This window comes from Oryctolagus cuniculus, chromosome 12 (assembly GCF_964237555.1).
Source record: "Oryctolagus cuniculus chromosome 12, mOryCun1.1, whole genome shotgun sequence".
Classification (NCBI taxonomy): domain Eukaryota; kingdom Metazoa; phylum Chordata; class Mammalia; order Lagomorpha; family Leporidae; genus Oryctolagus; species Oryctolagus cuniculus.
Window position 1 is genome coordinate 117,265,118 of NC_091443.1, and position 25,709 is coordinate 117,290,826.

Consider the following 25,709-nt stretch of genomic DNA (forward strand, 5'->3'; position numbering starts at 1 on the left):
GAAAATCAGCAGCCCAGCAGCTAGTGGAAAAGGCAAAATGAGGATAGAGCTTCCAAGAAGGCCCACCCTCAGAGAGCTGTTGCTCTTTAAATTGACTGACAGCTCCCTGGAAAAGCAGTGTTTACAAGGCATGTCTTTGACCTGACTCAGTGCACACTCTGTGAGAAAAACTTCACTGCTGGTCATACTTTTTGAAAACAATTAGAAGCAATTGTTTAACATTATAACTGCCCAAGACAATGATTCTAATTGAGGCCAAAAAAAGGCTGACCAAAAAATGTAAAGTGAAAATATGGGAAATGAGATAACTATAGTGGGCTTTGAAAATCTTCTAAATGTTCCCAGAGATCTAGAAGGCCACACATTTGTGCAGTTTTTTTGCAGACTGAGAAAATGAGCAGCCATAGAACTCTCACCTCTGTTTGGACTTGATGGAGTGTGCAAACAGGAAGTGGTTGCTAAGGCAGAGCTGTTTACTCTGTAGTGATAAAAGCATGTGCCAGCACACACACAGAGTTTAATAGGGTAACAAATAGTTGAAGAAATTTAAGAAAATAATAATAGGGTAATAAGTAGTTTAAGAAATTTAAGAAAATTTTTGTCTGATAATTAGCTATACACTAACAAAATTAACAGAGATTTAAGTGGTTAACATACAAAGAATATTCCAGGAAGGTTGGCTAAAATAAACAGCAGCAACAACAAGCCCTGTTAAGTGGATATAGAATGTAATTCTTAGAGTTTACACATTATACTATTCATAATGTGGGTTTTTCAAAAAATATAAAAGGAAAACAGTAAATATAAGAAGACATAACACATAAATATAGAGATAAAAAAGCAGTTCTCAGAAACTCTTGTTAGGAAGCCCAGGTGTTATATTTACTAGACAAAGGCTTAAAGTAACTGTCTTTTTTGTGTTTTGACAGGTGGAGTTAGACAGAGAGAGAGAGACAGAGTGAAAGGTCTTCCTTCTGTTGGGTCACTCCCCAAATGGCCGCTATGGTCAGCACGCTGTGCCAATCCAAAGCCAGGAGTCAGGTGCTTCCTCCTGGTCTCCCATGCGGGTGCAGGGCCCAAGCACTTGGGCCATCCTCCACTGCACTCCCTGGCCACAGCAGAGAGCTGGCCTGGAAGAGGGGCAACCGGGACAGAATCCAGCGCCCCGACCGGGACTAGAACCCGGTGTGCCGGCGCCGCAAGGCGGAGGATTAGCCTAGTGAGCCACAGTGCTGGCCAAAATCAAGGAGAATTTATTAACCTAAAAACTCGATCAGATTTTTACTAAGTATCTGAATGTTCCTGATAGTATTTTTTAAAAAGATTTATTTACTTATTTGAAAGGCAGAGTTACAGAGAGGCAGAGGCAGAGAGAGAGAGAGAGAGGAAAGAGAGAGAGAGAGAGAGAGAGAGACAGAAAAAGAGAGAGAGACAGTGAGAGAGGTCTTCCATCCACTGGTTCTCTCCCCAGATGGCCACAATGGCCAGAGCTGAGCTGATCCGAAGGCAGGATCCAGGAGCTTCTTCCAGGTCTCCTACATGGGTTTAGAGGCTCAGGACTTGAACCAGTTTCTACTGCTTTTCCAGGCCATAGCAGAGAGCTGGACTGAAAATGGAGCAGCTGGGACTTGAACCAGAACCCATATGGGATGCTGGCATTGCAGGTGACGGCTTTATCTGCTACAGCACAGTGCTGGCTGTGCTTTAAAGAAAAAAAAATGGCTGCTTTAAAGAAAAAAAATAAAAGAGTTGTTTTACTGCATTGCTAAAACTAGGCCTAGACAAAGGGATTTCTTCCCAGTGAGGTTTGTTTGTTGAGTGCATATGAGATGGGCTTTCTATAAAGCTAGTTGCAAGAAGGTGTTTATTCTGAGAAAGCAGCAGCACCAAGGAAATCTGTGCAAATCCTGCTGGCTTTTAGAGTCACTGGTGCAGAATGAACAAAACATGAGCAGGAGATGGATGTGGTCCAATCAAGTCAAGTCGGACTCTAGTCGAGGAAACAAGGGACTCTCTCACTTCAAGTTGAGGAGACCCGACCAATGTGTGCCATGCCCAGGTGCCTGAGAGTTCTGTCAGTGCAGATTTTTTAGCTGTGTTCACTGCTGCTATGAACACGTACTCACTATTCGGGTCATGCACACTTGATTGATATTTCTCTTTTGTAAGCCGAAAAATAAATATGCATTCAAAAATGTAGACTACCGCAAAAGCTGCACATCCTATGGGTAACCAGAACTTCACCTGGCAACAGAGCTTGTGATCCATAAATATGCAAATATTCTCCTCTGAGAATCTCTACTTGAAAAGGAGGAGGGTCAAAAATTGATAGTTTGCAGAAGTAATAGCTGGCATGAGAACTGTCCAAATTATATAGTAAAAAAGAGAAACTGTTGTTGAATAACTAATATTGACAGAATTTCAGAGCCTTAATGGACACCGTGTTTCCACTCTCCTTTGCCTGCCTAAGGTCACAGAGGACTTGTCTCCCTGTCAGCAGCTGCATTTTGAATTGCAGGACAATCTCGGGGTATTTGCATAAAATTTGAACACCTCCATTCTGAAATGTAAACATCTCATACTTGGCAGAGTCATTGATGTCTCCTTAAAGCAATTCCAACACAGCCAAGGAAAGGTTCAGGTATCTGGAGTTCTCTGCTGAAGACCTCACTGCCAAGCCCCATCTTTGGGCTTTAAAAGCTGTGGCAGGGGCCGGCGCTGTGGTATAGTGGGTAAAGCCACCACTTGCAGTGCCAGCATCCCATATGGCTGCAGGTTCCAGTCCAGGCTACTCCTCCTCCAATCCGGCTCTCTGCTATGGCCTGCGAAAGCAGTAGAAGATGGCCCACATGGGAAACCCAAAAGAAGTTCCTGGCTCCTCATTTCAGATTGGCGCAACTCTGGCCGCTGTGGCCAAATGGGGAGTTAACCAGTGGATGGAAGACCTCTCTCTCTCTCTCTCTCTCTCTCTCTCTCTCTCTCTCTGACTCTCTTTCTTTCTCTGTGTAACTCTTTCAAGTAAATAAATGAATCTTTTTTTTAAAAAAAGCTGTGAAAGACTAGTTACAAATACTGGCACATTTTAAGATTCCCTTAATTGATACCATCTTTAATTTACATTTACAGAAAAGGTTGTTTTTTAAATGTAATTATAATGAGCTACTTCTCAGCAATTTCCCTTTTATCTCTGTCATTTTATTATAGTTCTGACCAAGCTACTGATTTCTTTTCGCAGTAATGACAATATATTGTATATCGTAAGGTGTGTATCACTTTTAAACTTTCTTTTATTTGAATTTAGACATATCACTTATGAGCATCTTTAGTATCTTAGCTGAAGGCAGTACTTACACTGTGAAGCTGAGTCATCAGCTTCCTCAGAGTTCTATAAGTTGTCCTGATGATGTTCATATACAAAATTTTTCAGGGCTATCTTTGTCCAATGTAGTCATTCACAAGTACCAGGTAATATACTTAGTACATTTCTTGATTGTTATGGAACTTTAAATTTCACTAGATTTAAAAGCTAACATATTTTGAGTTAATTCTAATAAGCAGCACAATCTTTGACTTATAATTTTGTTTTTTAAAAAATATTTCTTTTTTAATGTATTATAATAGTCTATTTTTCACTAGCTTTCCCATTATCTCATTGTCTGTTTATTATGGCTCCTACTGAATTGCTCATTTCTACTCACAGTAATCATTTTATTTCATAAAAATCCAACATGTTTTTATTACTGTCTTTAAGATTACCATCACCTGTATTTTTCTTTAATATCCCAGTGTATTCCAGACCTGCCACTGTGAATTCATGGCCATGTTGGTTAAGTGTTCATTATGAAGTCATGAACTCCATCAAAATTCTAAAAGTTGTGTTAGCAACCATCATGCACACATGTTTTCAGAGACATTTTAGACCCACATGATAGTCATTCTTTTCAGGTACTTTTTTAGGTTCTTTTCAGGTTCTTTTTTATATTTCATGAAATTCTAAACTTCCCATTAATATATGAAAGTTTCAATAGAATGAGTTAAAAATCCATCTATTTTAAAGATTTCTCTGATAAGTGTATGATCTTCATTTGATTTACATTTTGTGAAAATTATTTCATTTTCCTTTTTTAAGGTAATTGTTATCATTTCCAGTAATTTCCCTCATATTTGCTTGTCATTCTGCTATTACTTCTAGAAAATAATTGTTACTTACCCTGGTCACAGTGTATTTTATTTCATAACACCTGGATCCTCTTTTTATGTATTTATTTTGTGTGTGTGTGTTTGAGCTTATATTACCCATGTGTATCCTTGGTATCCCATTTAAAGCTAATCTAACCACTGTGAACTTGAGGCCATCTTGGTTGTATTTTTTTTTAACTTTATTTTAGTAAATATAAATTTCCAAAGTACAGTTTATGGATTACAATGGCTCCCCCCCCCATAATTTCCCTCCCACTTGACCCCTCCCATCTCCTGCTCCCTCTCCCATTCCATTCACATCAAGATTCATTTTCTTTTTTTTTTTTTATGAATTCTTTTGACAGGCAGAGTGGACAGTGAGAGAGAGAGACAGAGAGAAAGGTCTTCCTTTTGCTGTTGGTTCACCCTCCAATGGCCGATGCGGCTGGCGCGCTGTGGCCGGCACACCACGCTGATCTGAAGGCAGGAGCCAGGTGCTTCTCCTGGTTTCCCATGGGGTGCAGGGCCCAAGCACTTGGGCCATCCTCCACTGCACTCCCTGGCCACAGCAGAGAGCTGGCCTGGAAGAGGAGCAACCGGGACAGAATCCGGCGCCCTGCCCAGGACTAGAACCTGGTGTGCCAGCACCACAAGGTGGAGGATTAGCCTATTGAGCCACGGCACCGGCCAAGATTCATTTTCAATTATCTTTATATACAGAAGATAGATTTAGTATATATTAAGTAAAGATTTCATCTGTTTGCACCCACACAGAAACACACAGTGTAAAATACTGTTTCAGTACTAGTTATAGCATTACTTCACATTGGACAACACATTAAGGACAGATCCCACATGAGAAGTAAGTACACAGTGACTCCTGTTGTTGACTTAACAACTTGACACTCTTGTTTATGGCATCAGTAATCTCCCTAGGCTCTAGTCATGAGTTTCCAAGGCTATGGAAGCCTTTTGAGTTTGCCAACTTCAATCTTATTCCGACAGGGTTGTATTTTGTTTTTAAAGAAACTTTCATTGGCCACAAAATTGCATAAGTTCTTCTGACAATTTTCATGTATACAATTTTTCAGAGACTTCTTAGGCAAATTTGGTCATTCTCCCTTTCCAAGTATCATATTTGATGGCAATTATGGATTTTTCCAGAACTATGACATTTATCTTTGATTTCTGAAAGTGTCAATAGTTTAATTCAAGTTACTGACACTTTTCCTTCATGGTTATAATAGTATTTGATGTGGATTTTTAAATTTTGTGAAAATTTTTAATGTATATTCTTTCTTAATATATTGTAATTGTTTAGTTTTCAACAATTTCATTTATATCTGTTGGTCACTCTATATTGCTCCTACAAAATTGCTCACATCTTTCAAAGTGATCATCATTTATTTATTTCATATCATCCGCATGCTTTTTCATCTGTTTTATAAATTGTAGTTAATACTAATACCTGTATATTAACATCCTAGTGCAAGTCAATCTTAGCAGTAGAATCCCATGGCCATCTTGGTTGGCTTTGTTATTATGAGGTCTCCAACTCCATCACAATACTACAACTGTTCCTGGCTACCATATTATACACATATTTTTAGAAATGTCTTAGACTCATTTGATAATTCATCATTTTCAAGTTATTTTTTACTTTTTCTAGACTTTTTGGAATTTTAACTTTATCTTTGATTTTTAAAGGTTCTAATAGAATATTTCCAGATATAGACATCTTTCCCTCAAAATTTTTGTGGTACATTACAAATTTCCCCATATCTCTGGCCCCTTATCCCCTAATAATATCTAATATCCCCTAATAATATCTCATATCATTATACTTATATACTTATCACAATTAATGAACCACAGCTATGTTTATAAACTTTTTAACCCAAATTTCTTTTATCTCTTCCACCCAGCCCAGAGTCTGTCAATTAACATTCTGTGTTCAGAATAAGTTTTTCTTTTAATATTAACTTCCACATGCAAAGGAGAACAAGCAGTTTTTGTGTCTCTGAGTCTGGCTTATTTCACTCAATGTTATGTTCTTTATTTGTAGCACCCATTTTGCTACAAATGACAGGACTTCATTCTTTTTATAGTTGAATAATAGTTCATTGTGAATATATATCCCATTTTCTTTATCCATTCATCTTATTAAGCATATTTGGTTGATTCCATATTTTGGTTATTGTGAACAGTTCTGCTATAAACATGGTGGAGAAGAATCTCTTTGATACAATGAGTTTAAATATTTTGGATAATACTCAGTGTTGGGATCATTGGATCATATGGAAATTCTATTTCTAGATTTCTAGGACATCTCAATATTGTTTTCAATGGTGACTGTATAAAGCACACTCCTGATAACAGTGTACAAAATTCTACTTTTTCTATATCCTCACCAGCATATTAATGCTCTCTCCTTTTTGGATAATATTCATTGTGATAAGGGTGAAGTGATATTAATTTGCACTTCCCTGATAGCTAACATTATTGAGCATATATATGTGTGTGTGTGTGAGTGTGTGTGTTGATCATTTGCATTTATACTTTTGAGAACTGTCTATTCAGGTCCTTTGCTCATTTTTTAAATATGTATTTATTTATTTGAAAGTCTGAGTTACACAGAGAGAGGAGAGGCAGGGAGTCAGAGAGAGAGAGGTCCTCCATCCAATGGTTCACTCCCCAATTAGCCACAATGGCTGGAGCTGTGCCAATCTGAAGCCAGGAGCCAGAAGCTTCCTCTAGGTCTCTCATATGTGTGCAGGGGCCCAAGGACTTGGGTCATCTTCCACTGCTTTCCCATCCAATAGCAGAGAGCTGGATTGGAAATGGAGCAGCTGGGTCTCGAACTGACATCCATATAGGATGCCGGCACTTCAGGCCAGGGTGTTAACCTGCTGTGCCACAGTGCCAGCCCCTCTTTGCTCATTTTTAAACTGGATTGATTTTTGAGTTACGGATATACTCTCATATTAACCATTTGTTGGAGCTTGCAAATATTTTTTTCCCAATTTTTCAGACTTCTCTTAACTCCCTGATTGCTTCTCTTGCTGTGCAGAAGCTTCTGAGTTTGATATAAATTCATTTGTCTAGTTCTGCATTTGTCAGTGTTTTGGGGGTCTTATCCAAGAAGTCATCATGTTACACAAATATCTTGGGGAGTTTCCCCCTATATTTTCTTTCAGAAAGTTCAGAGCCATAGATTAAAACCTTAAATTTAGGTTTTTGATCCACCTTGAGTTGATTTTATATATAATGAAAGGTTAATACCACACACACACACTTTAGTTTTGAAGAACTGTTTATTGAAAAGACTACCCCTTTTTAAATGTACATTCTATGGAACTTTGGTCAAAAATCAGTTGCCTGAATGCACATGAAGTGATTTCTGGACATTTTATTTTCTTCCATTGATCTATTTGACAATTTTATGTTATTACTGAAACTTTGTAATATGCTTTGAATCAGGTACTATGATACCTCGACCTTTACTGAAAAATGAAATGACACAGATTGCTAGGTACAAGATCAATATAGGGCTTGGCATTGTGGCATAGCATGTAAAGCTACTGCCTGCAAAGCCAGCATTCCAAATGGGTACCAGTTTGAGTCCTGGTACCTCCATTTCTGATCCAGCTCCCTGCTAATAGCCTGGGAAAGCTGTGGAAGATGCCCCATGTTCTTGGACCCCTGAACCCATGTGGGAGACCAGAAGAAGTTCCTGGTTTCTGGCTGGCTGTGGCCTGGCCTAGTTTAGTTGTTGTAGCCATTTGGAGAGTGAAGCAGTAGATGGAAGATTCTCTCTCTCTCTCTCTCCTCTTTCTCTCTCTGTAACTCTGACTTTCAAATTAATAAAGAAAAACATTAAAAATTATTTTAAATGAGACATATCTATCTATCCATCTAATCAACAGAATTGCTATGTACAAAGAAGACACAAATAGGAGGGCAGAGCCAAGATGGCGGAATAGTGAGGGTGTGCACCAATAGTCTGGGAAAATTTGGTTTAATAAAAGTGGAGTTACGGTAGCCTCAGAAAAAGAATCAGGAAAAAATTGCAGAGGAAACTCTTCTGGATCTAGTGGCTGTGACTCGGAGGACCTACTGGGAGAACAAGGTCACCCACAGTGCGGAAGCCAAGCCACGGGACCTGCAGGGTCTGCGCGCCAGTGCGGGAAGGGGAGTGGATGTCACACAGACACCAGCGGGGAGAGCAGGGACGCCCAGGGCTCTAAGTCCACACATCGGCGCTGGAAGGGGAGGTGAGCTCAGTAACCCGAGACATTGGTGGGGAAATGGTGGTCAGAATCTAGAGGGGAGCAGGAAAGTTCACCAGACTGACTACAGGAGAGAAGGAAAAAAGGTGGGGGGGTACTGGTACAGACGAGTTTCTCTCTCCGACAACCTTGCAAAGGTGAGCAAAAGACAAAGAGCAGGCAGCACTCTGGATATACATAACAACAGGGGAAAGCTAAGGAACTGAGTTGCTACAATTCAATAGCCTAGGAAACCCAGTGGGAGTCCAGAGGAGAAACAGAGCCTGCACAGACTCTTTGGGTAGAAGCCAGAAATCGGAAGCTAAATACCATCAATTCTGCACAGCCGTGCGGTATTACTTACTTCCTGAATAAATACATAAAATAAATAAATAAATAAATAAATAAATAAATAAATAAAGAGAGAGATTTACCACACATAACCTGAGGGTGTCACCTTTGCACACCTGTAACCTGGAAGAACCAAGAAGAGCTCTCAGTCCACACCCATCTCAAGCTTCCAAGGCTCCTCCAACAGCAGGCAGTCCACTTAACACAGACATAGTATAAAATAAAAAAAAAAACGCACAGTGTTGAAAGAAGAATTAATTATGCCAAGCAACAAACACAAAAATCGAGGGAACAAGATCAACGATGACACTATGATGCCTCCAAATAAACAAAACACCCCAAGCCAAGAGTATGAAGATGATGAGATAGAAGAAATGCAAGATACGGATTTCAAAAAATTTATGATAAGAACATTTAGAAGTTTTCAAAAGCAAATCCTTGAACTACAGAAATCCTTATTGGACAGGTTTGAAAATCTCTCTCATGAAAATGAAATTTTAAGGAAGAATCAAAATGAAACACAGAAACTAGAAGAACAGGAAAGTGTGATAGTGAAGAGAAATCAAAATGAAATGAAGAGCTCAATAGATCAAAGGACAAACACATTAGAGAGCCTTAAAAACAGAATCGGTGAAGCAGAAGAGAGAATATAGGACTTAGAAGACAGAGCACAGGAAAACATACAGTCAAACCAAAGAAAAGAAGAGGAAATTAGAAATCCAAAAAATATTGTGGGGAATCTTCAGGATACTATTAAAAAACCAACATTCGAGTTCTAGGAGTTCCTGAAGGCATGGAGAGAGAGAAAGGATTAGAAGGCCTTTTTAGTGAGATACTAGCAGAAAATTTCCCAGGTTTGGAGAAGGACAGTGACATCCTAGTACAGGAAGCTCATAGAACCCCCAATAAACATGACCAAAAGAGATCCTCACCACGAAAAGTGGCAATTAAACTTACCACAGTGAAACATAAAGAAAAGATCCTAAAATGTGCAAGAGAGAAACATCAGATTACTCTCAGAGGATCTCCAATCAGACTCACAGCAGACTTCTCATCAGAAACACTACAGGCTAGGAGGGAATGGCAAGACATAGCACAGGTGCTAAGAGAGAAAAATTGCCAGCCCAGAATATTATATCCTGCTAAGCTCTCATTTGTGAATGAAGGTGAAATAAAGACCTTTCATAGCAAATGGAAATTGAAAGAGTTTGCCGCCACTCATCCAGCCCTGCAAAAGATACTTAAAGATGTGCTACACTCAGAAACACAGAAACACGGCCATCAATATGAAAGAAGCTAAAGGAAGAAAAACCACCAGTAAAAGAGAATGGGAAGCTCAAAGCATCTACTAGAAAATATCTCCGGGAAAATGGCAGGGCAAAGTCACTATGTATCAATAGTCACATTGAACATTAATGGTCTTAACTCTTCAGTTAAAAAACACCAATTGGCTGATAGGCTCAAGGAACACAACCCAACTATTTGTTGCCTACAAGAAACACATCTCTCTAACAAAGATGCATGCAGACTGAAAGTGAAAGGTTGGAAAAAGATATTCCATGCCAACAGAAACCAAAAAAAAGCAGGTGTAGCCATATTAATATCAGACAAAATAAACTTTAATACAAAAACTGTTAAGAGAGACAAAGAGGGGCACTATATAATGATTAAGGGTTCAATTCAACAGGAAAATGTAACTATTATAAATGCATATGGACCTAATTACAGGACTCCGGTCTATTTAAAAGATATGTTAAGGGACTTAAAGGGAGACTTAGATTCCAATACAATAGTACTGGGGGACTTCAATACTCCACTCTCAGAAATAGACAGATCATCCGGACAGAAGATCAACAAGGAAACAGCAGATTTAATTGACACTATTGCCCAAATGGATCTAACAGATATCTACAGAACTTTCAATCCTACATCTAAAGATTTTACATTCTTCTCAGCAGTGCATGGAACCTTCTCTAGGATTGATCACATACGAGGCCATAAAGCAAGTCTCAGCAAATTTAAAAGAATTAGATTCATGCCATGCAGCTTCTCAGACCATAAAGGAATGAAGTGGGAAATTAGCAACTCAGAAAACCCCAGGGAGTATGCAAACACATGGAGACTGAACAACATGCTCCTGAATGAACACTGGGTCATTCAAGAAATCAAAAGAGAAATCAAAAACCTTCTGGAAGTAAATGAGGATAACAACACAACATATCAAAACTTATGGGATACAGCAAAAGCAGTATTGAGAGGCAAGTTTATAGCCGTAGGTGCCTATATCAAGAAATTGGAAAGGTACCAAATAAATGAGCTTTCAGCGCATCTCAAGGACCTAGAAAAACTGCAGCAAACCAAACCCAAATCTAGTAGAAGAAGAGAAATAATTAAAATCAGAGAAGAAATTAACATGATTGAATCCAAAAAAAAATTACAAAAAATCAGCCAAACGAGGAGCTGGTTTTTTGAAAAAATAAACAAAATTGACACCCCATTGGCCCAACTAACTAAACAAAGAAAAGACCCAAATCAATAAAATCAGAGATGAAAAAGGAAACGTAACAACAGACACCACAGAAATAAAAAGAATCATCAGAAATTACTACAAGGACTTGTATGCCAGCAAACAGGGAAACCTATCAGAAATGGATAGATTCCTGGACACATGCAATCTACCAAAATTGAACCATGAAGACAGAGAAAACCTAAATAGACCCATAACTGAAACAGAAATTGAAACAGTAATAAAGGCCCTCCCAACAAAGAAAAGCCCAGGACCAGATGGATTCACTGCTGAATTCTACCAGACATTTAAAGAAGAACTAATCCCATTTCTTCTCAAACTATTCAGAACAATCGAAAAAGAGGGAATCCTCCCAAATTCTTTCTATGAAGCCAGCATCACCTTAATCCCTAAGCCAGAGAAAGATGCAGCACTGAAAGAAAATTATAGACCAATATCCCTGATGAACATAGACGCAAAAATCCTCAATAAAATTCTGGCTAATAGAATACAACAACACATCAGGAAAATCATCCACCCAGACCAAGTGGGATTATTTATCTCTGGTATGCAGGGATGGTTCAACATTTCAAATCAATCAATGTGATTCACCACATTAACAGATTGCAGAAGAAAAACCATATGATTTTCTCAATAGATGCAGAGAAAGCATTCGATAAAATTCAACACCCTTTCATAATGAAAACTCTAAGCAAATTGGTATAGAAGGAACATTCCTCAATATAATCAAAGCAATTTATGAAAAACCCACGGCCAGCATCCTATTGAATGGGGAAGAGTTGGAAGCATTTCCACTGAGATCTGGCACCAGACAGGGATGCCCACTCTCACCATTGCTATTTAACATAGTTGTGGAAGTTTTAGCCAGAGCCATCAGACAAGAAAAAGAAATTAAAGGAATACAAATTGAGAAGGAAGAAGTCAAACTATCCCTCTTTGCAGATGATATGATTCTTTACTTAGAGGATCCTAAGAACTCTACCAAGAGACTATGGGAACTCATAGAGGAGTTTGGCAAAGTGGCAGGATATAAAATCAATGCACAAAAATCAACAGCCTTTGTATACACAAGCAATGCCATGGCTGAGAAAGAACTGCTAAGATCAATCCCATTCACAATAGCTACAAAAACAATCAAATACCTTGGAATAAACTTAACCAAGGACGTTAAAGATCTCTACGATGAGAATTACAAAATCTTAAAGAAAGAAATAGAAGAGGATACCAAGAAATGGAAAAATATTCCATGCTCATGGATTGGAAGAATCAACATCATCAAAATGTCCATTCTCCCAAAAGCAATTTATAGATTCAATGCAATTCCAGTCAGGATACCAAAGACCTTCTTCTCAGATCTAGAAAAAATGATGCTGAAATTCATATGGAGGCACAAGAGACCTCGAATTGCTAAAGCAATCTTGTACAACAAAAACAAAGCCAGAGGCATCACAATACCAGATTCAGGACATACTAAAGGGCAGTTGTAATCAAAACAGCATGGTTCTGGCACAGAAACAGATGGATAGACCAATGGAACAGAATAGAAACACCAGCAACCAACCCAAACTTCTACAACAAACTTACATTTGATCAAGGATCTAAAACCAATTCCTGGAGCAAGGACAGTCTATTCAATAAATGGTGCTGGGAAAATTGGATTTCCACGTGCAGAAGCATGAAGCAAGACCCCTACCTTACACCTTACACAAAAATCCACTCAACATGGATTAAAGACCTAAATCTACGACCTGACACCATCAAGTTATTAGAGAACATTGGAGAAACCCTTCAAGATATTGGCACAGGCAAAGAGTTTCTAGAAAAGACCCGGGAGGCACAGGCAATCAAAGCCAAAATCAACTATTGGGATTGCATCAAATTGAGAAGTTTCTGTACTTCAAAAGAAACAGTCAGGAGAGTGAAGAGACAACCGACAGAATGGGAAAAAATATTTGCAAACTATGCAAAGATAAAGGGTTAATAACCAGAATCTACAAAGAGATCAAGAAACTCCACAACAACAAAACAAACAACCCACTTAAGGGATGGGCTAAGGACCTCAATAGACATTTTTCAAAAGAGGAAATCCAAATGGCCAACAGGCACATGAAAAAATGTTCAAGATCACTAGCAATCAGGGAAATGCAAATCAAAACCACAATGAGGTTTCACCTCACCCCGGTTAGAATGGCTCACATACAGAAATCTACCAACAACAGATGCTGGAGAGGATGTGGGGAAAAAGGGACACTAACCCACTGTTGGTGGGAATGCAAACTGTCAAGCCACTATGGAAGTCAGTCTGGAGATTCCTCAGAAACCTGAAGATAACCCTACCGTTCGACCCAGCCATCCCACTCCTGGGAATTTACCCAAAGGAATTTAAATTGGCAAACAAAAAAGCGGTCTGCACCCTAATGTTTATTGCAGCACAATTCACAATAGCCAAGACCTGGAACCAACCTAAATGCCCATCAACGGTAGACTGGATAAAGAAATTATGGGATATGTACTCTTTAGAATACTATACCGCAGTAAGAAACAACGAAATCCAGTCATTTGCAACAAATTGGAGGAATCTGGAACTCATCATGCTGAGTGAAATAAGCCAGTCCCAAAGGGACAAATACCATATGTTCTCCCTGATCGGTGACAACTGACTGAACACCAAAAAGGAAACCTGTTGAAGTGAAATGGACGCTATGAGAAACAGTGACTTGATCAGCATAGCCCTGACTGTTAATGAACAACTTAATACATTATCCCTCTCAGTATTTTTTGTCTGTTCTACTTAATATGACTGGTTTAATTCTGTAATTAATACACAGTTATTCTTATGTGTTGAAATTTAACTGAAATGTGATCCCTGTTAAACAGAAGAGTGGGAATAAGAGAGGGAAGAGATGTACAATTTGGGACATGCTCAAGCTGACTTGCCCCAAATGGTAGAGTTAGAAACATACCAGGGGACTCCAATTCAATCCCATCAAGGTGGCATGTGCCAATGCCATCTCACTGTTCCAAGTGATCAATTTCATTTCACAATTGATCATAATGAAAGGACTAAGAGTTAAAGGGATCACATAAACAAGTCTAGTACCTGCTAATACTAACCAATAGAATAAATAAAGGGGAGAGTGATCCAACATGAGAAGCGAGATACACAGCAGACTCATAGAATGGCAGATGTCCCAAACAGCACTCTGGCCTCAGAATCAGCCCTAAAGGCATTCCGATCTGGCTGAAAAGTCCATGAGAGTATTTCAGGCATGGAAAGCCAAGACACTCTGGCAAAAAAAAAAAAAAAAAAAAAAACCTAAATGAAAGATCTCTGTGAGTGAGATCCCAGTGGAAAAAACAGGTCTTCAAAGAAGGAGGTACCTTTCTCTGAAGGGAGGAGAGAACCTCCACTTTGACTATGACCTTGTCTAAACAAGATAAGAGTCGGAGAACTCAGAGGGCTTCCATAGCCTTGGAAACTCATGACTGGAGCATAGGGAGATTACTGATGCCATAGACAGGAGTGTCAATTTGTAAAGTCAACAACAGGAGTCACTGTGCACTTACTCCTCATGTAGGATCTCTGTCCTTAATGTGCTGTACACTGAGATTTAATGCTATAACGAGTACTCAAACAGTATATTTCACTTTGTGTTTCTATGGGGGTGCAAACTGTTGAAATCTTTACTTAATGTATACTAAACTGATCTTCTGTAAAATAAAAAAAAAAGAAAAGAAATTAGGAATTCCCAACTTGTCTCTCACTGGGATTAAACATGACAATAGGTCTGATCTGATTTCATCATCATTTAAAAAATCATCTATTATTTTTCACTTTATGTTTCTGTGTGGGAGCAAACTGTTGAAATCTTTACTTAATGTATGCTAAACTGATCTGTATATAAAGAGAATCGAAAATGAATCTTGATGTGAATGGAAGGGGAGAGGGAGTGGGAAAGGGGAGGGTTGTGGGTGGGAGGGACGTTATGCGGGGGAAGCCATGGTAATCCATAAGCTGTACTTTGGAAATTTATATTCATTAAATAAAAAATAATAAAAAAAACCCTTCCCCACCCAAAAAAAAAAGCAAAGAAGACACAAATAGGAAACAATTTTAAAGGACACAGACAGACTAGAAAATGCATACCCATACGAGAAATGAAACAAGGAAGGACTAATCTATGTAATATCTTCAAGTGTTATTTAAAAAAATATACAGTAGTACATAATTCCTATCAGTTTGTTTGACAAAGATTTTAAACGAAGTTTGAGAAAACATTGTATTTTCATCAAAATATATACAGGCATTTCTTTTTGGTGATTTTAGCTCCCACATATGAAGGAGAACCTGTGGTATTAGTCTTTCTGTGTATGTCCAGCATGTTTTTATTTTTGTTTTTGCTTTTTTGCTCAAGTTTACTTTGCTATTTTGGGTATTTTAATACATATTTTTGGATTGTTTTTCTACTTCTATAAAGAATGTCATTGGTATATTGACAGAGATTGCACGGAATGCATACTTAAGATGCTATAGATTCTTAATGACAATAAATCTTACAATCCATGAGCAAGAAATATCTTCACATTTTTATGTCCTTGATGATTTCTTTCATCAATATTTTATAAATTTTATTGTAGAGATCTTTCATTTCTTTGGTTAAATTTATTCCTAAATATTGGATTGTGTTTGTGATATTGTGAATGGGATTTCAAACCTGATGTCTCTTTCAGTGAGATCATTGTTGGTACATAAAAATCCTACTGTTTTGGTTTGCTCCCTTTGTAACTGTGATTTCACTGAACTGATTTATAAATTCTAACAGCTTTTTGCTGTAGTGCTTGGTTTTCATCCAGGTACAACATCATGAAATTTGCAAATGTTAATTTTAAAAGTTTATTTATTTGAAAGGCAATTACAGAGAGGGCAAGGCATAGAAAGAGAAATATTCCATCTATTTGTTCACTCCCCAAATGGCTGCAACAACCAGGCCTGGGTCAGTCTGAAGCCAGGAGCTAGAGATTTATCCAAGTCTCCCACATGGGTGCAGGGGCCCAAGCACTTGGTCCGTCCTCTGCTGCTTTCCCAGGTGCATCAGTAGAGAGGTGGATCATGAGTGGAGTATCCAAGAATCCAACTGGTGACCATATGGGATGCTCATGCTGCAGGCGGTGGCTTTACCCACGATGCCACAGAGCTGGTCCCAAATATGGTGATTTTGAATTACTACTTTCCAATTTTAATTACCTTATTTATTTTCCCTCCAAAATGTTCTTGCTAGTACTTCCAACAGTATACTGAATAAGACTGGTGAAAAATGGACATTTTTCTCTTATTCCATATTTGAAAAGAAGTGATTTCTGCTTTATATTTTTCAGTATAAAAGTAGCTGTTGGTCTGTCTCATAAAGGCTTTATAATTTTGAGATGTGTTCTTTTTATTCTAATTTGTAGAGGTTTTTTTTATTATAGAGATATTCGATTTTATCAACTGCTTTCTGTGTCTCTTAAAATGCTCACATGATTTTTCCCTCATTCTGTTGATGTGATTTATAAGGTTTTTGATTTCCAAATGTTGAATCACCCTTGCATCTTTAGATGAAATCAAACTTACTGTTATGTATAATCACTGGTGTAGCTTTGGATTTGGTTTACTAATGTTTTGTTGAAAACTTCTGCATTTATGTTCATTAAGCATACTGGTCTGTAGTTTTATTTTTTGTGCTGTGTCTTTGGTATTGGTATTGGTAATGCCAGCTTTCTGAAAAGTATTTTATAGTTTTCTTTTTAAAAAATATTTATTTACTTGAAAGGAAGTTACACAGAGGTAGGGGAGGGGTAAGAGAAATAGCAAAAGCAAGAGTGAGCAAGAAAGAGTCTTTCATCCATTGGTTTACTTCCCAAATGGCTGCAATGGCCAGGGCTGAGCCAATCCTAAGACAGGAGCCAGGAGCTTCTTCTGGGTTTTCCTCATGGGTGCAGGGGTCCAAGGACTTGGGTCATCTTTTACTGCTTTCCAAAGCCATTAGCAGAGAGCTGGATCTGAAGTGGAGCTGCCAGGCTTCAAATTTTCAAAGTAGCACCCACGTGGGATGCTGGCATTCAGGCCAGGGCTTTACCTGCTTCTGCCACAGTGCTGGCCCCTTACAGTTTTGTATACTCTAAAATATTTTGCAATAATTTGAAGAGTATTTGAGTTATTCCTTTTTAAATGTTTTATAGAATTTAGGGTTTTCTTTGTTGGGAAACTTTTATTAATTACTACTTCAGTAGTATTTCTTCCTATGGCCTATTTATATTTTCTATATCTTCCTTGTTTAATCTTAATATGTTACACATATTCAGGAATTTACTTGAGGCTTTTAATTTGTTAACACACAGTTCATAGCAGCTTTTTATGACCCATCATATTCTGTAGTATCAACTGTAACATCTACTTTTCTTCTCAAATTTTATTTATTGAGGTTTTTTTCTTCTTTCTTTTGTTACTCTGGATAAAGGCTTTTCTATTTTGTTTATCTTCTTAAAGAACCAGCTATTTGTTTTATATCTCTAATATTCTTTTAGTTTCAATTTCATTTATGACTGTTCTTATATTTATTTTTTCTTGTGCCCTGCTAATTTTTGCCTATGGCTTGTTTTTCTTTTTCTGTGTTTTGTTTTAAAGATTTATATATTTTTTTGAAAGTCAGAGTTTTTTGGTTTTTTTTTTGAAAGTCAGAGAGAAGAGGCAGAGAGAGAGGTCTTCCATTCACTGGTTCACTCCCCAATTGGCCATAACGACCAGTGCTGTGCCGATCTGACGCCAGGAGCTTCTTCCAGGTCTCCCACACAGGTGCAGGTTCCCAAGGACTTGGGCCATATTCCACTGCTTTCCCAGGCCATAGCAAAGAGCTGGATAGAGGCCGGCACCATGGCTCACTTGGCTCATCCTCCACCTGTGGCGCTGGCACCTCAGGTTCTAGTCCTGGTTGGGGCACCGGGTACTAGTCCCAGTTGCTCCTCTTCTAGTCCATCTCTCTGCTGTGGCTCGGGAGGGTAATGGAGAATGACCCAAGTGCTTGGGTCCCTGCACCCACATGGGAGACTGGGAGGAAGCATCTGGCTCCTGGCTTCAGATTGGCACAGTGCCAGTTGTGGCAGCCAATAGGGGAGTGAACCAACAGAAGGAAGACCCTTCTGTCTCTCTCTTTCACTGTCTATAACTGTCTCTATCTCTCTCTCTCTCTCTCTTACTGTCTAACTCTGCCTGTCCAAAAAGAAAAAAAAAAAAAAAGAAGAAGAAGAAGAGCTGGATAGAAAGTGGAGCAGCCGGGTCTCCAACCGGTGCCCATATGGGATGCCAGCACTTCAGGCCAGGGTGTTAAACCACTGCACTGTGGGGAGCAATTCGGACTATACTGTTACTGGAATTAAGATTTATTCTGTGCATCTGCTCTCCCACAATATGGCGCTGGGAGAGAAGTAGGCGGCTTCTACCCAGCTGCCTCTCACCAACTTGACAGGCTGCGGGAGCTGCTCCTGATTGGAGGAGAGCGGCGTGCTCGGCGTGTGGGCAGCCGAGTTGGGATTGGTGGAGAGGACTATATGGGAGGAGAGAGACGGCATGGTGGTGTGGGTTGGTTGGAGAGTGCGTTGGAGAGTTCGCGGGGAAGTTCGTTACTTCGTTCTTTCTCATTTCTCTCTACTCATTCTTGCTTTGGGAGTTTGCTGTTTACTTATTCTTACTTTACTATAGAAAGGACTTGTAAAAAAAGGGAACAACAAGCGCCCGGTCCGGTGCGGCTCCTCCGCGTGCGGAGGAGCAGCAAGTGGTGCCGTGACTCGGATAGGAAACCTAGGAGGGAAAGACCGGGAAGAAGTGGGAAATTACTGGAGAGAGAGACTAGCAAAGAGCCTAGGGGAAGGCCGGACAGAAAGAGTGCCGGTGAAAAGCTAGTCAGAACCTAGGAAAAAAGCCGCGGGGGAAGAAAATTAGAAGCTAGGAAGGAGGTATTAACTGGGAACGTCTGGGAGACTCGGTCTTCCATTACGCTCACTGCTCCAACATGTCACAGACGGTACAGACAATGGAGTTCTTTGGCTACTCTTTGCCCACTGGCTACCTCTTCCTCCTCCTGGGCACCATCCTCTGTTTCTCCCTAAAGATCATCTATGGGCTAAATATGGTTTCTCTCTCTCTCTCTTCCTACTCCCCACCTCGTCGCAGCTTTTCCTCTAAGCAAGGGAAACGAGGGGGGAGGAAAATTCATGCATTCGTAAGAGCAATCGTAGAGACGTCCCCCTGGTTTCCACAGCAGTGGAGGCAGGTGGGACGGAAAATGCGCGAGGCTGGGGAACCGATAGAAGTGCTGAAGCTGTGGCAACTCGTTGATCAGGTGCTTCAGAACCCCACGGAAGGGATCGAGTTGTTGCTTAATGAGGGGAGTGAAATGCAGGAAGAATTATGGCAGGACAGCCAGGCGAGCAACTATTGTAACGAACAAGTGAGAAGAAAATCAAAGAAGGATTTAGAGAGCCAGGAAGCTTATGGGGGGGAGAAGGAAGCTGAGGAGGGAACCTCGCCCCTGAGAGAGATGCCTGGCCATACAAGGTTGGCAAATTCAACCATAAAGGATGAATCACCACCCCGGTATCGCCCATTGGTACTACCAAAGTTTCCTCCTGTAAAGAAAAGCCCCTTTTTTCCCCATGAGATTGAAGAAGAGTGGGAGGAAGAAGGAGTGATGGAGGGAGTAGGTATGCAGGAGGAGCTAGAAAGGCCAAGAACCGAAAACAAGCAAAGGGGAGCTGTTTATAGAAAACCTGCTTGGGAGCAGTACCAGGAACCAGGCCAGGTGTTTCCTGTAATTCAGGATCCACAGGGAAACAGGGGATGGACGCCTCTTGACCATAAATTACTTAAAGAGTTGCAGCAATCAGTACAATTGTATGGGCCCCATGCAAGTTACACTCAGGCAATCCTTGATAACATCGGGCAGCAAGGCCTAATACCTGAGGATTGGAGAAACTTAGTAAAGGCGGTGTTAGGCGGGGGTGACTTCCTCTTGTGGCTAGCTGCCTATAAAGAATTTGCGCGAGAATATTCAAAGCAGAACTATCAAACAGGGAATCAAGCATGGGATGAGGAAATGTTAAATGGAGAAGGGCGATTTGCCTGTCCCGATGAGCAGGCCCGATTACCAACAGCTGTCCTCTTACAGGTGAGAGAGATAGCAAGAAGAGCCTGGAAGGTGATACCCAGAAAAGGAGAAGTAAGACACAGCCTAACTAAGATAGTACAGGGCCCTACCGAACCTTACGCTGATTTCGTGAACCGATTAATGGAAGCAGCAGGAAACATTTTCGAAACCGTGGAAGAAGCAATGCCCTTAGTCAAAAGATTGGCATATGAACAGGCCAATAAAACATGTCGGGAAGCTCTTAGACCATGGCAGCATAAGGACATCCCTACCTTTTTGAAAATCTGTAGGGATGTCATGGATGATGTAGTTTCTGGATCACATGCTGCAGTAGCAGTAACCCGACAATTTAGACAGAACATGAGGGGACGTATATGCTTTAGATGTGGTCGAGAAGGGCATCTAATGAGGGAATGTAGGGCCAGATTTCCAGCCCGAGATCGGCAGGGCATAGAGAACTCGAGAAGACCAGGCCTTTGCCCACGCTGTAGAAGAGGAAATCATTGGGTCAGTGAATGTTACTTTAAAATAAACAGCGCAGGCAATCCCCAGAGGATGCCAAATGAGCCGGGCCCCATAAGAAGATCAGGTGTATATGGTCAACAGCAAAAAAACGGAATGTGGGCCCCTGCACCCCGGGGCCAAAACAATCGGTGGGTGCCACGGTCCCAAAACCAAATATTTACCGCGCAGAGTTACGAGCCACCGAATATTCGGTACTGACACCTCAAATGGGGCCACAAGCCATAGAGGTGAGGGCAGAAGCAATTTCAGCGGAGCATAACGGACTTGGAATAATCATAGGAAAAGAAACAAATGCTTTGAGAGGCCTAATGGTCATCACCGGAGTCATTCAGTTACCTTTTGATAAGTTAAAAGTGCTAATACAATCTACAAAGGGTATTATTCAAATCAAACCAGAAGAACCTGTGGCTCAAATACTAATCATGATTGGAGCGCAGGACGTTCATGGACCCCAAGGGGAGAAATTTGCAGCCTTGTCCCTATCTCTAGCAGATCGACCTCTGTGGACCTTAACCATTAGAGGAAAGTCGATTCAGGGCCTGCTAGACACAGGTGCGGATGTAAGTATAATTTCGGAAAATGATTGGCCGAAGTCATGGCCCCTTCAGCCAGGAGATAATACTTTAGTAGGCCTAGGTGCGGCCATGACACCATCAAGGAGTGCTCAGGTGCTTCATTGGCAGGATCAAGAAGGGAACAAGGGAAATGTGCAACCTTATGTTAGTGCACTCCCCATCACATTATGGGGAAGAGACATTTTAGAACAATTGGGACTGACGTTAACAAATGAGGATCAATTGGAGAGTTCTACAGGACGGCGTATTATGTATAAAAAGGGATATCAGGAGAGAGGATTAGGCTCCAGAGAAGGCAGAAGGGACCTAGCCCAGCCCATAGGCGATTTTAAAAGACAGGACACGGGTTTTTCGTGGGGGCCACTGAGATGCAGCCGCTGCCATTGTCATGGCTGGACAACAAGCCAAAGTGGATACCACAGTGGCCCCTTACCCAGGAAAAGTTGGCTGCGGTAAATGATATAGTATCACAACAATTAGAGGCAGGCCATTTGCAACCATCAACCTCCCCATGGAATACGCCAATATTCGTGATAAAGAAAAAATCAGGGAAATACCGGTTGTTGCATGATTTACGGGCTGTTAATCAGCAGATGCAACCCATGGGGGCATTGCAACCCGGACTCCCGGTTCCTACTATGATCCCAAAGCATTGGCCACTAATAGTACTCGATCTGAAGGACTGCTTTTTTAGCATACCTCTACATGAACAAGACACTCAGAGGTTTGCTTTCACCGTACCTTCCATTAATCATCAAGGTCCCGACAAAAGATATGAATGGAAGGTGCTTCCCCAAGGAATGACTAACAGTCCTGCCATATGCCAGCTATATGTTGACCAGGCAGTAGAGCCGGTTCGACAACAGTGCCCAAAAGTACAAATTTTACACTACATGGATGACTTGTTAATAACGGCTGAAAGTGAAAGTCACCTAATGGAAGCATATAAGCTGCTGCTATTATATTTGGAAAAAGTTGGGTTACAAGTAGCGCCAGAGAAGATACAAAAAGGGGAAGTAGTACAGTACTTAGGACTTAAAGTAACTTCTGAAAAGGTAACCCCATTAGAATTTGAAATTGCAATAGATGGGTTACAGACCCTTAATGACTTCCAAAAATTATGTGGCAATTTAAATTGGTTGAGGCCCTATTGTAAATTAACTACCGAAGATATGATGCCATTATTCAATATTTTAGAAGGAGATGCCCAGCTTGATTCCCCTCGTAGACTGACAATAGAAGCCCGCTTGGCGTTACAGAAAATTGAAAAACAAATTAAAGCAATGCAGATGGAAAGATGTGATCCACAACAAGCCCTAGAAATATTAATTTTTATGGAACAGCTGTATCCCTTCGCAGTCATTTGGCAAGGAGGACCCTTGTTGTTTGTATACCCACATTCACATGCACCGCGTGTACTATACACCCAAGGCATTGCGGTGGCCGATTTAATATTAACAGCAATAAAAAAGGCGACAGAAATGGCGGGGAAGACTCCAAAGCGATGTGTAGTTCCCTTTGCTCAAGAGGCAGTAGAAGCCTTTACAAGGGAATGCTGGCAATGGGCATACATAGTTCTCATTCTACAAATAGAGATTGACAATCACTACCCTCGCCATCCATTTGTTAACTTCTGCACACAGGTTTCAATAAAACGGGTGCAGAAGGTGCGAAGGGATCCAATTCAAGGGGCAGTTACCGTATTTACGGATGGAGCTAAAGGCGGAACAGGAGCAGCTATATTTAACAATCAACGATATTTCGTTTTAACAGCATCCCCTTCTCCACAACATGCAGAATTAGCTATTATCGCAACAGTATTACGCAAAGAGAGTGCACCCATGAATATTTTGTCTGATAGTGCATATGTGGTGAATGCAGTTCAGATGCTCGCTACACAGTGCCTTATTCTTAAATCCTCCTCAGTCTATTCTTATCTAAGTGAAATTCAGGGGTTATTAAATCAAAGAGAGCATGCTATTTACATAGGCCACATAAGAGCTCATTCTAATTTACCTGGCCCACTTACTCGAGGAAACATGATGGCAGATCACTATTCAAGATTCTTGCTTGCATGCACCGCTTTGGAACAAGCTAAAGAATATCACTCTAAATGGCATGTTAACACCCACACTTTAAGTTTTAAATTTAATATTCCCCGCAAGCAAGCAGAAGATATCATTAGATCCTGTGAAAAGTGCGTTGTTACCATAGTTCCAAAGATTCCTGCGGGAGCCAATCCCCGTGGCCTTAAACCAGGACATATCTGGCAGATGGACGTTACACATATCCCCTCTTTTGGGCGACAAAGCTGTGTTCACGTCACTGTAGATACATACTCAGGTGTAATTATGGCCACAGCCATGAATAAAGAAGGAGTACAACAAGTAATCCAACACTGCTTGCAGGCTTTTGCAGCCTGGGGAGTTCCTCATGTGATCAAAACGGATAACGGCCCAGCGTATACATCAAATCGTTTTGCTGCATTTTTGAAAGAATTCGGAATCTCCCATATTACCGGTATTCCATACAATCCACAGGGGCAAGCTGTGGTAGAACGCGCTCACTTATATTTAAAAAATTTAATAATTAAACAAAAAGGGGGAATAGGGGAAATGGCCACATCCAACAAGGATGTCTTGGCCCTAGCTCTTTATACAATTAATTTTTTGAACAAGAAAAAGAACGGTAAAACACCTGCAGAAATGCATACTCAATCAGTTGATAAGGAATCAATACAGTGGGTAATGTGGAAGGATTTACAGGACAACCAATGGAAAGGCCCGTTCCCCTTACTCAGAAGAGTACGAGGCGCCGTTTGTTTTTTTCCACAGGGTGCGGCACAACCAATATGGACCCCTGAGAGAAGAATTCGGTTGATAAACCTGCCAGCAGAAGATCTAGAAGAAGAAAACTCCATTTGAGGAAGAAAACAATGAATAACCAATCCCTGGGATCTTTGGAATACGGGACATTTTTCAACAAACTCTGAAGTAGCACGACAAACAAGAGTCAATAGCATGAAGATCACACTGAACTTTACACAGGCGCGTATCAACGCCAAAAAATAAAAAGAAAGGGGGATCTGTGGGGAGCAATTCGGACTATACTGTTACTGGAATTAAGATTTATTCTGTGCATCTGCTCTCCCACAATATGGCGCTGGGAGAGAAGTAGGCGGCTTCTACCCAGCTGCCTCTCACCAACTTGACAGGCTGCGGGAGCTGCTCCTGATTGGAGGAGAGCGGCGTGCTCGGCGTGTGGGCAGCCGAGTTGGGATTGGTGGAGAGGACTATATGGGAGGAGAGAGACGGCATGGTGGTGTGGGTTGGTTGGAGAGTGCGTTGGAGAGTTCGCGGGGAAGTTCGTTACTTCGTTCTTTCTCATTTCTCTCTACTCATTCTTGCTTTGGGAGTTTGCTGTTTACTTATTCTTACTTTACTATAGAAAGGACTTGTAAAAAAAGGGAACAACAAGCGCCCGGTCCGGTGCGGCTCCTCCGCGTGCGGAGGAGCAGCACTGCACCACAGTGCTGGCCACTTTTTCTGGGTTTTTGAGATGCAGCATTAGACCATTTATTTAAGATCTTTCAAATTTAAATGTAAGCACTTGTCATTATAAAATTTCCTCTTAATACTGCTTTTGCTGTGTTCTATGCTTTGATATGTTGTGTTTTCATATTCATTTGTTTTAAGAAATTTTCTGACCTCTTTTTAATTTTTTAAAATGATGCATTGGTCATCATGTTGTTTAATTTTCATGTACCTGTGAACTTTCCAGTGCCCTTTTTTATTATTATTGATGTCTAGTTAGATTGATTTCAGTCTGAGAAGGTAGGCGCATGGTATGATTTCAATCTTTTGAAGTTTTTGAGACTTGATTTCTTCATTAGTAATCAGTGTCAGCATTGTCTACATGTGCCACAGGTTTCCGTTCTTCAGCCTTTTGTGGATGTTACAGTATGACTTTGAAGTGGCATGAGCTTCCATAGGTTCTTAGTCCCTAGAGTTGTCAGCCATACTGGGGTTTGTGATGTCCGTATCCACATTTCTGGTCATGCTACCCTTTTCTACCAGGCAAATATGAATATTTCTGGAGTTTGTGG

General features: G+C 40.4%; 1 long non-coding RNA gene and 1 pseudogene across 1 annotated transcript in view; both read right to left on the reverse strand.

Moving 5' to 3' along the window:
• The window catches only part of LOC138844786 (uncharacterized), a 37,034-nt gene that overhangs the window by 3,032 nt on the left and 8,293 nt on the right, over positions 1-25,709 (reverse strand). The gene's annotated exons all lie outside the window — the stretch shown is intronic.
• LOC138844582 (inducible T-cell costimulator pseudogene) lies at positions 68-25,662 on the reverse strand (annotated as a pseudogene).